Source organism: Palaemon carinicauda, chromosome 41 (genome assembly GCF_036898095.1).
Source record: "Palaemon carinicauda isolate YSFRI2023 chromosome 41, ASM3689809v2, whole genome shotgun sequence".
Lineage (NCBI taxonomy): Eukaryota > Metazoa > Arthropoda > Malacostraca > Decapoda > Palaemonidae > Palaemon > Palaemon carinicauda.
This window is the reverse complement of record NC_090765.1, coordinates 38,486,130-38,498,629: the sequence shown is the minus strand read 5'-3', so window position 1 is coordinate 38,498,629 and position 12,500 is coordinate 38,486,130. Positions and strand designations below refer to the sequence as shown.

At 34.6% G+C, this 12,500-nt stretch overlaps 1 long non-coding RNA gene across 1 annotated transcript in view; it reads right to left on the bottom strand.

Annotated features, from left to right (window-relative positions):
* The window catches only part of LOC137632458 (uncharacterized), a 330,055-nt gene that overhangs the window by 169,983 nt on the left and 147,572 nt on the right, over positions 1–12,500 (bottom strand). Inside the window, exon 3 of the long non-coding RNA XR_011042045.1 lies at positions 8,158–8,189. This is a non-coding gene — a long non-coding RNA (uncharacterized lncRNA). The remainder of the gene's footprint in view (positions 1–8,157; positions 8,190–12,500) is intronic.

The following is a 12,500-nucleotide window of genomic DNA, read 5'->3' as shown; positions in this document are numbered from 1 at the left end:
ATTCTATATAAAGAGGAAAGTCATATTTCTTATTCTACCATAGAGAGGAAAGTCATTTTTTTCATTCAACATAAGGAGAGTACCCATTAAAAGGGGAAAAGTCTGAGCTAATTTTCTTTTGATACCCATCAAATGGGCAGTCCAACTCTTGCTCTTGATTTCTCAGTAAGTTATTCATAGCTCCTTTTTCACATAGAATAAAGTTATGAAACAAAATTCGAACTTATTCTCAATTTTAATTCAGATATTTCTGTAATAATTCATTTGTTAAATAAAATATAACAATAGCACTATGGTTATAAATAAACCGTATACAAATATTTCAAAACTTTTATTACAATGTGATAAATGCGATGACTGTAATATAAGTAAAATATTAAGTGAAATAGTAATTCAAGAGGTGTATTTTCATTTGCAAAAGACGCAACTACAGTAGTAGCCCGTTTTCTCCACCAAATCCACTAAATTTTGTTTGAGACTTTTTATACTGTAATGTAACTTGAAAATTATGGAGTAAAAGGCAGCATGAACAAGAAAAAAAAATTAATACATTTCTGAATAAATTTTCTAAAGAATAACGTGTATACCACACAGTTTTGAAGAAATCTGCTGTGTCTACTTAATTCTTTGAAATAAAGATATCAACATGTAAAAAAAAAAAGAAAAAAAACATTAGGAGAGTAGTAAAAGAAATCTCGCATGAATACTTTTTTTTTTCCAAAATACAATTAGTGTCATGTACAGTTAAGTGCCTTAAGCGATTATTTTCGACACAATCACAAGCGATTTTTATGAAAAATGGATAAAAATGGTTGCTTTCAATCTCATCATTCAAGCAATCCGTCCTAATTAAAAAAATAAAATAAAGGAGATAAAGCGCAAATGGAAAAGTTGATGGGTCAGTTGCTGAAAAAAATGAAAACAATTTGTGATTTTCGTCATTTCGAAAAGAGGTAATCATTTCTGTATAAGTAATCCAAAAAACCCACAAAACTTATAATCAGTGAGATAGAGGTAATCTAGACAAAAAGAAAAAAAAAGCGAAAAATAAACCAGATTAAATCTTTTCTAGGTGGTAATAACACGTACGATTACAAAAAGAGAAAGAAAAAAGTAAAAGAGGGAAAAGAAAAGAGACGGGGAAGGACATAAAGAATGAAGAAAAGAAGGTACATGGAAACTGAGCGGACGTGTTGACAAATGACTGTATTACAACTCTGTTTGATTACTACGGATCCATTAATGACAAGTGCTACACATCGCTGGCGCACACAACACACGACGCCTACCGAAAGAGGCAAGAAAGGACCGACGCTTTAAAACAATTCATAGGGGGAAAAGTGAGTGGGTGGGCACAGGGACCTGGGGAGTGGGATGGGGGTGGGATGGGAGGGGGTGAGTAAATAGGAAGGGGTAGGGGGGGGGAAGAGACAGGGAGAGAGATATAAATTCGAAAATACCTTTTCCCCTTTTCTCACTTGCAACCGTAGGAGGTTCCCTCTTGGCCCTCACCCCCAACACCCTGACCCGATTTGAAAAAAAAAAAATGGAAACAAACCTCCTAAAAGCACCGTCAGTAAAGAATGGACCGAAAGCCATTAATAAAGTCAACGGTTGTAAACACACCGAAGGGCAGCGCGGGACGACAAAAATCCCAATAGTGTCTAAATGGCAACGGCCATAGCCATTTCGAGAAAGAAAGTTTGCCAACAGCTGTAAAAATGTTCTTGCCTTAATTAATGCACCTGCGTCGATGGTGCTCCATTTGGGACGGACTGCGATAGCCAAACACGGCCAAGTAGAGGCACCCGCATTTTAGTGATATATACGTGTGTAATTACCTACCGTCTCAAATATCATGATGAATCGCCTAAATACACTCCGATTGGAACCATTAATCTAAGCATTGTTTGTTCGACTCTCGTTCCCAGCGGACCTCTCGAAAACGCGACCTGTTTTTAAGCTTTGTCTCAATGATGCAATACGTTTCCCGTGTCCAAGGTTCTAGTGAAAACGGTAGTTGTTTGGCTGTTGATTGAATGACTGCTTGGAAATGATCTGGCGTCCCCAAGCCATTTGCTTGCATAATAAATATAGCTTATAACTGTGTTATAATACATATATATAAAAATACCAAGACACGTTTTAAGACTGATTCATACTGCAACGTAACGTCACGTCACGTCACTGTTCCGTCAACCGTGCTATGTATACACATTATTCCTCTCCTCACGTCACATCATGTCACGTCACCGTTCCGTCAACCATGCTATGTATTCACACTATTCATCACGTCACGTCCCCGTTCCGTCAACCGTGCTATGTATACACATTATTCCTCTCCTCACGTCACATCATGTCACGTCACCGTTCCGTCAACCATGCTATGTATTCACACTATACATCACGTCACGTCAGCGTTCCGTCAACCGTGCTATGTACTCACATTATACATCACGTCACATCACATCACGTCACGTCTCCGTTCCGTCAACCGTGCAATGTATACACACTATTCATCACCGTCACAGCATCATCACATCTCGGCACCGTCACGGCACGGATTCGTTCCAAGAATATTTTCACGTGACGTGATGTGAAGTGACTTGACGTGAAGGTGCAGTGTGAATCAGCCTTTACTGAAGAATAAAAGGATTACCTTCAAGAGTTGTATTTAGAATAAATTAATAAAATTTATTATTTTCTTTTCCAGCAGACGCATGCTAATCTTATGGTGATTCCTAAAAAAAGAGAATAATTCTTTTAAAAATATGACAATCTAAAAAATAGGGAAAATCAATCTAACCCAACAAAATATAAAACTATGTACTTAAAGTGCATTGCAACGCACCCAAAAAGCTATGAATTATATTGGGCTTCTATCAATACCTCAAGGTCCCTTGACCTAAAACAAAGATATAACGAAAATTTCCACCTAGATTAACATTACCTACATTTACTGCTGTAAGGCTATGACAAAGCATAGGCTTTAAACAAGTCTAATATCAATGACCATGATCCCAGTCAATTCGGAAAGTTATCTTTTTCTCAATTAGTGGCTTAAGTAATAATTTTGAGACCAACAATGAGGTTCTTAACCTGAATGTCAAATATGATAATGTGGCGATAGTTATTCTATCTGCAAATGCTCTAAATTCATGTTCACCTAGGAATCTACGCGATAAATATCCCATAGAAATTTGTCAGTTAAATAAATCAACAATTCCTGAACAAAGATCCTAAACTGTACAGTAATGTACCCCTCACGATGAAATAATCTGGAAGTAAACCTAAACATAGGTAAGGTAGAGCAGGCATAACTTCTAAAATCAATTGCATGAGGATTGAAAGTGGAAGATTTCCCAACATAATCCAAGTTTCTCACTTTATTGCAGTCCAATGACATGGCTGCAATTCTGACCATTGCTATTGTGGTGATGGTAACTTTACATCATAAATCACGTTGGTTCATGCCCAGACGAGATAACGACCAAAAACATGTTAAATGACTCTTCACTTCAGATATATCTTTAGTAAGGAAAAAATACTGGTTATGGAGTGTACTTTTCAAATTGGTCAAGGAAAAACCAGAGCAAATTGCTAATGCAAAAAGGCAATAATTATGAACTTGGAAAACATTGTAAGGCTATAATGGAAGAATGAAGAAATACCCTTACCACTGTAGAAGATTAGCTAGAATACAATTTATATGGCTATACGTGCCTGGTAATTATTTAAGCCTTTTAACATTAATCAACAGAAATATTTATAGCTGGGTGTTTGGATTAGTGAATTTTTTTTCTAGATTCCAAATGTATAACAACTAAATCTTTCGGTCGGAAATTTTCTTCCAGAATTCAAATCTAAAATCTTAAAAATTATAGCCATTTGATTTTGGGTTGATGAGTTTCTTCCAGAACCTCAATCTAAATTTATACAATTCACAGGATTTAATTTATCAATTTGGGACATAAGGCCCGGCACTGTGATCTGGGATACCATTCTGTGCCCATGCACAATTAGAGGAAATCTATGAAGCTTTATTATGAAGTTGATGGTAAAGACTTTCGTCAGCATGATGGAAGTAAAGACGAGTGACAAATGTATAGTAAAAAGCTAAAAAAATGAGTGTTAGGGGCTGTAAGGACCCTGGAAAGATCATTAAGTAATGCCTAGTGTTCTGCTTGAGATGCACTGATAAAAACATTAACCACTAAGGTTTATAACCATCGAGTCTTTTGGTTAGCGAGTCTCTCAGACCCCAAGTGTAAACTTAGTAAATCTACAGACATTGACTTTATTGGTTAATGGGTTTCTCCTGAATCCCCCAAAAAACATAAGTTCAAAGATTCAAATAATTCCTAAAGCTGCTAAGCAGACCTTGAACTTTGGTAGAATTCAATATATTATGCTCTTGGAGGATGGTATAAAACTTACAGCAGGGATTATAAGTATCAAACCAACAGAGATCTTAATTTCCGTACAATGATGGGATTGACAATGTTCTTAGAAACCCAAGTGTCCAAACCAACAGATTGGTAAGTAATTTCTTACCAAAATGACTCCCAAATTCATTTTCGCAGCGATTCAAAAGTTATGGTACACAAAATAAGTCTTCAGATCCAAAGGTTTAAAGCCCGCTCATGAATGGTAGAGGCAAGGGACAGTGAAATTGCCCTAGCAAGCAGGACAATATCCTAGGGACTGACCATATATACATGTGATCTGCACCCAACACCCCTCTCCAACTAAGCTGGGCCAGGGAGGGATAGTAATGGCTGCTGATGACTCGGTAGGTTGACCTATAGGCTCCCCATAGCCCCCTTCCTTAGCTCAGAGGGAAGGTGAGATTGTAGCGACCAAATGAACTAAGAGTTTGAGCTGAACTCGAACCCCATTCTGGCTATTACCAGTCAAGGACGTTATCAACAGGCCACCACAAACCTTTAAAAGTAGCATGTAAGCTGTGTTTTCCGCAGGAATTAAGCCAATGAATATCCAGTTTGCCTATGCATAATATTGTCATGGGCACAGAGACTCGATCTTTTGCGCTGATATAGAATGTCGAATTTTTCATTTGCAATTATTACATAAATGTCCCTATAATGGGCTGGTTTGTGTTCTAGCTTCTAAAGCTGCAAAAGGGGATTTTAAATCATCATCATCTCCTCCAACGCCTATTGACGCAAAGGGTTAAATATTTTAAATAGTTTGGGAAAAAGGATAATGGTGACTTTATATAAATACCCAAATAAAAGCAATGCGTTGATTATTACAGGTGTACTAACACTAATCCTTAATTCTTACTCAAACATTTTTATTTTGCATTGAAATAAAATACGTGTGAAAACAATAGCATATTTTAATATACAATTGAAAACTACACTTGGACATCATTTCAGGTATATACTCGAGATCTAAACTAAAAAGAATTTGCATTTAAATCCACTAAATAGTGATCCCTTGTGAAATCGATCCTTTTCTGAATGATTAAATAATGAAGGGAAGGAAAAAAAAACAAGCAGCTAGTGTTTACAAAACCATTGTTAATTGAAGGACATTTTTGTTTGAAGGATAAAGACAATAATAGCATTTAGGCTTAGCTGAGCTCAGAGAATGCTTAGAAAATCTGGCCCTGGTTCAGAGGACCCGGATTATCAAATGGCGATGAATATTTCATTGTTGTTACTTCAAATAATAAAGACATTGAGGAGAACAAAGGAGAATTAAGGCATAGATAAAGAGGCCCCCAAAAAACAATAACAGCAGCGTTTTAATTGTTTGCATTTTTTGTTCCATTTTTTTTATGAGTAATAAAAAGATGAGTATGAATGACTAAAAAAAGTGCGGGAGCGGAACAAAATTTGAGAAATTTCTCTTTTTCTCTTTTCTATTTTCCTTTCTCCATAAGAGGATCATACCTGGATCTATTTACGTGCAGTGTAACGTTAATGATTTAATGGAAAATAAGCAGAAGATATTAGAACTTACTTTAAATTCAAGGGAGAGTAAGACAGGATTTAATTCATAAACAAAAGTTTTTAAGCACTGTTATAATTTATGGCAAAATGCACGAATGAAACCTCTTAATGTTAATTAAATATTTTACATTATTTAATCATACATTGAATGATGAAATATAAACGAGAAATTAATATTCCCTAAAAAGATTCTGAAATGAACACTGGCAATTTTCTATGATGAGAGAGAGAGAGAGAGAGAGAGAGAGAGAGAGAGAGAGAGAGAGAGAGAGAGAGAGAGAGAGAGAGAGAGAGAGAGAGAGAGAGAGAGAACGTACATGCACGGACAGTAGCAAATTTATTCGCATTCCAAAAATACACTCAATGGCTCGATATACATACATATATATATATATATATATATATATATATATATATATATATATATATATATATATATATATGGGGAAAAATTTATCCACACACTTCTTAATATCGAATTCAATTGACCGTAGAAATAAATACTCCAATGGATTTTTTTTACTGATAAATGTTTTCCCAAACCATGTATCGAACCCAGGGTAGAGGTAATCAATATAGTCTACAAAATACTTTTTGCAGATAAAGTAATTAACATAAATAACTGTGTTGACCTTCGACCACTTAATCCAATGACTTGAGTTAAGATCATTTAAGATTTCACTGGATGTTGGCTCATATTTTCTTCATATGCGTTTTTATTTTTTGAGAAACCGTAAAATCTAAATTACCCACATTTAGAAAGCCCATAAATAAACTGTCATATATACAATTCTAGTCAGACTATTCAAAACAATACAAACCATTGCATTTTCTTATCTATATCTAAGATTAGACCTGAGTATATTGAAGATGAATTTAAGAAAATGGAAGATATTACAACTATTCTATGCTATACTAGGTGTCTCAAGAAGATTGTATGGATAAGGTAGAAAAATCCTTTATGGATAACAAATTAGTCAATAAACAATATTCTCTGCTCACCTTTCCATGAATGTTATACACTTGAGAATAAAAAAATATAACATATATAATTGTGGTTTGAAAACATCACATAAAATTATAACACTAAATAACCGCACGAAAAATCATAATAATATGATATACAATGTCTAATTTTCAGAATGTATTTATTTTTATTTGAGCCAAATATCTAAAGTCATGTACAAGAACCAAACAACATAAAAATGCAGTCTCTAAAGGCGATATAAATAATCTGGCTATCCATTGGCTTAACTCTCGTCATAGGATTAACAGAGCAAAAGCCAACACGGGAATCCATGTTAATAACTTCATTCAGAGAAATATATCTAAAACAACATAAACTATTTATACAATAATGTGATATATGAATATCAACTCTAGTTTAGTTCACTGACCCTCTAAGAAACTCTTCTTTAATCAGACTTATCTGAGGTCACTAAAAAGTTAACTTCATAAGGATCCCATGTTCTGTATGAATATGATGTATCAAGGATTATATTTTTATTATAAGCCTCTTAGTGTTACTAAAAAACATACTAATTTCAATAAGTTTTTAATTTTTCCTTTCGTTGAATGAAATATACCTTATAATCATTATATGTAAACTCGCGCGATTTTTACTTATTTGCACAAACCATTGTATGCATATATATATTATATTATATATATTTTATATATATATATATATATATATATATATATATATATATATATATATATATATATATATATATATGATATCTAATTTGCACTTTTAGACATGTTTTTCACATTCAAATAAGCCATATATTTTTTAAATATATATATATATATATATATATATATATATATATATATATACATATATATATACATATATATATGTATATATATATATATATATATATATATATATATATATATATATGTGTGTGTGTGTGTGTGTGTGTGTGTGTGTGTGTGTGTGTAATACATTAAATATCTTAGATATCTTTTATATGTAATACATGCCTATTGAAATTCAATGGTTTCAACGTAGTTCTCTATAAAATATTTGTTAAAACTATAGTCAGCTACAGTATCTTATGCCTTCTACCTATCTAATATATATCTACACATATGAATCTACAAATATTATAGGGCATCGCTAATTTAAGAAATCATGAAATAAAGCAAACTTAAATTCACACATTACCTTTGCATCTCTTCTTGGACGTCCTCGAGACTCTGGAAGGAAAACCAGAAAACATTATTCTTACTGACCCAACGCGTGACCCAAAGCATCAAATATAAGGAGAAATTGTATGGATATAACATAAATATAACATTAAAGTGAGGAACATACATCTAATGACAGAAGCATAAGCGACCGTGATTGATTTTAGATAAAATCAAATTTTGTTCTCTACTCAATCACACTACTACTCCGAGGGAGTGTTAGGTATCAGAATGAAGTAATAAAGGGATAGAAGAAATCATCGACTTTTCCAGACCTTCAATATAAATGTTATTACAAAAGTATTGGAAAGCGATAAGTTCAAACCGAGAGAGAGAGAGAGAGAGAGAGAGAGAGAGAGAGAGAGAGAGAGAGAGAGAGAGAGAGAGAGAGAGAGAGAGAGAGAGATAGATATCAGCACCTGAGTTCGTAAAATTAAAGAAAAACATATAATATCACAGGACGACTTTCACGATGCATGGTTATAATAACCGAATTTAATAAGGGAAAACACGGTTAGTGCATCCTTGAGTGCCAGGGAAGAGGAGGGGAGTATAGGTAGGTTAGTATGTGAGGGGGCTACTCTCCCCCATCCCATACCGCAGGAGGCAAGGCGGGCGTAACAAAAACAGCGGGTAAAGAATGACGATTACCTCATAACAATAGAAAGTTCTGAGTAAGAGCATTTTGTGTAAACGCTTTTTGCAACATTGATAACCTTTATGAACAGAGGTACACAACTGCTATGATCGATGCAATAAAAATAAGCGTTGGAATGGGCGTTGCTGACATTATTTCTCTTCCTCCAACTTCAATCATCGAGTGTAAACGCAGGCTAACCATTCTCAGCTAATAAATGAAACCCCCACAACAAAGGATTTACATTACATTCATGCATTTATTACAAATCTTTGATGAAGAATATCGAGGTGTGTGGGAATTGAAATTCTTGGAAATTGCAACTTTGCTACAAATGGATAACTTGAATTATGACTAACTTGAGTCGCCGCAAAATTGATGCCAAAACTAAGACTTTTAAAAATGTATTCAGTAAGTCCATTTTATAACACAAAAGGTCTCAACAATCCACACCAAAGCAGAAAATGCAGTTGACATATACCATTTGATTACCTAATGCTTTGAGCGATGGGCTCGAATCCCGAATAGACGAGAGACAGACAAGATGCTCCAAATCCCAATAACCATCTGTTGATCTAAGCAGCAAAAATGGACCTGACCATTAGTTGAATACGGTGGGCCGCGATCACTGACAAGTAAGGCATGGTGGGTAACAACAACCTTCGAATGTTAAAAGCCTTACTGTTTACGGGAATAAAGGCGTAATCCAGATTTCCAGTTTCCCAATGTCTCTCCTCGACGTAGAAGATGCTAATACCAATTTACAGCTAGGAGAACTGATGTGTGGTAATGAGCAAGGAGCGAAGCACACGAACCCAGCAAACGAGACCTCTACTATTCACTGACTTAATAGTAGATAGTTGTTTCTAATTTCTATGCGCAACGATATAAAAAAGGAAAATTACTTCAACCTTGATGACTTCACCCACTCAAAGTCAAAGACATTTTTTTGACGTCATGCTACTGAAAATATTGAGAACATAGCTTGTATTCTTTTTTAAAGAAAAATTCTTTCAGTTTTTTATCCTTGCAGTCAAATTGAAAATAAAATTTGATATTCTCGAATGAATGTTATTCGCCAAGGAATTGACTTAGGTCATGCGAAAGTTGCCACCACAATAGCAAAGCGTTTGGTGTGATTTAAATATGCGTTGCTCTGTAATTATACATACATACATACATACACACATACACACACACATATATATATATATATATATATATATATATATATATATATATATATATATATATATATATATATACACACACACAGTAGTGTAAGCGACGCGTCAAAAGTTACAGCTAAATATTTAGATAGATATGCACTCAAGTATAAGCATATCCCTCTCAGCAGGGTATGGCTACTCCCTCTGACATCTACCCGAGGGGCGGGGAGATTACATATATATATATATATATATATATATATATATATATATATATATATATATATATATATGTACATTATATATATTCAGAGACTTGCTCTTTATCATGCAGGTGAGATAGAAAGGTTGGTGTTTGACACTGGCACTACTGACTAGTGGTAGTGGAAGGAAACAACAGGAAATAGTGTGTAATTCAATATTTTTGTGATTAAATAGAATGGATGGGAATAAGAAAGGTAGTAGGGTGTGTGGCGAACATTGAGAAAGAACTTGAATATCTAGTGAAAGCCAGCAAGCGAATGTAGGTACGGATTGTTGAGCCAATTCTCCTTTATGGATATCCAATGTGGGTATTGAATGCAACTGAAAGAATGTTGAAATTGTTGAAATAAACTGTTTGTATAATCTATAAAGTGTAAGAATAATTGAAAAGAGTAAAAAGGTTAAAATAGGTGAAAAAAAGGTCATTTGGTCATATGGAAATAAACTGTCGAGGAAAATAAATATTAGATAGATGACGTGAAAAGGATATTGTAAGGACGATCTCTAGTATCCAGGAGAGCAGTGTGTTATTGTAAGTGGCGTCAACTGCCTGCTGGTGAGTCTTCTGTAGAGTATGAGGCGGCTAATGTTATGGTAGTTTTAATGTTCTAGTATAAATTTTTATTGCATAAAGGGTTCATTCATAAAAAAGCACTTAAAGCATGAATGTAACTTTGAAGGTTATGTCTTTAGTAGCAACGGCTTAATGTTGATATATTTATATATGCATTTACATGTACAATACATGTATATACATTCATACAACACAATAAAAACAACAACAAATCTAGCCGCTTCTAGTCCACTGAAGGACAAGGGACCCAGACAGGTCTTTTGTCAGGTCTGGGGTTTGGTCATTTTCATAACCGCGCTGGCCACTGGGGAATGGTGATGGTGGGAGACTTTAGACTGACCACTCACAGCAAATCAGTCTAGTATGGGGTTGCCCTGACTAATATAGCGTTGCTGATCATTGCGAAATACAAACCAATTGACCTTGCACAAATCCTTTCATCACGTTAGAGTATCCATACTCAGAAAGGGATATATATATATATATATATATATATATATATATATATATATATATATATATATATATATATATATATATATAATGTGTTTGTGTGAATGTGTGCATTACAGTCACAAGGCTAAAAGTAATAAAACAAACTAGCAAGGCAATATTGCCTAATGATATCACTGTGAACATCTGTCATGCGCATTGGTTCGAAAAAAAAAATAAATAAAGAAAAAAAAAAAAAACCTCCTACAGGTCATCTGCTACGAATTCTGTTAAATGATAAATTTTGAACTCTCATACTGAACTATTCACATTCTGTCGACGGTAAAACTTCGTTGACAAATCCAATCACCTACAGGTAGCGGCCATTGTTCTCATGTAGATATATTGTCGACAGCCAAGAACTACGAATGCGTTGTCCCAGGAAAAAACTACGTAGTTATTAGTTACGCTTGAAATCTAGTCTAAAAAAACAAATACAACGGAGCATATTATCAACAGCAGAGTTTTCATAAGCGGTTGGTAAAAAAACGAGAGAAGAAAATAAGAGGAAAATACTTAATGATCACTTTCTGAATAGAAATGTAGCACAATGAGGCCTTTGTCTAGACGTTTATAAAATCTTCTAAAAGATCACCTGCCAATCCTATTAACTCCCACTGTGACCATTTTATAACAGCCGCACCTGTGTAAGATTTGCAGAGGAGTAGAAACAATCACACAACAGGCGTTGCCATATCGAACACCTGAGGAATAAGTTCTCGGTGGACGTTGATGATTGATGATTTTAGATTGCCTTGCTATTAATAAATAGCAAACACGAGCTCTTGCACTAAGGCAGCCCGTAAGTCGGTTACAGCTGTGAAAGAGAGATATCATATACGAAGGACGGACAGGATGACGATGATGATGATGAGATGGCAGGAACATGACCGTGGCAGGCACAAGGTCTAAAACATTCTATAGACATTTATTTTAATGCTGTTGAAGCCCTTGGGCTTATAGCATACTGCTTTTCCAACTAGGGTTGTAGCTTAGAAAGTAATGATAATATTAATAATAATAATAGACCTTGGTGGCAGGAGTCCGAAGCCCGGACGAGGCGCCGCAGCAAATTCGACCAAACTTTTCGGTCATGGAGATATTAGATCTTTTCTTATTGAAGCCCCTAAAGTGGACGTTACATTATGGTCGTGAATGTGAACATCATATTCCAAAAACGCTGC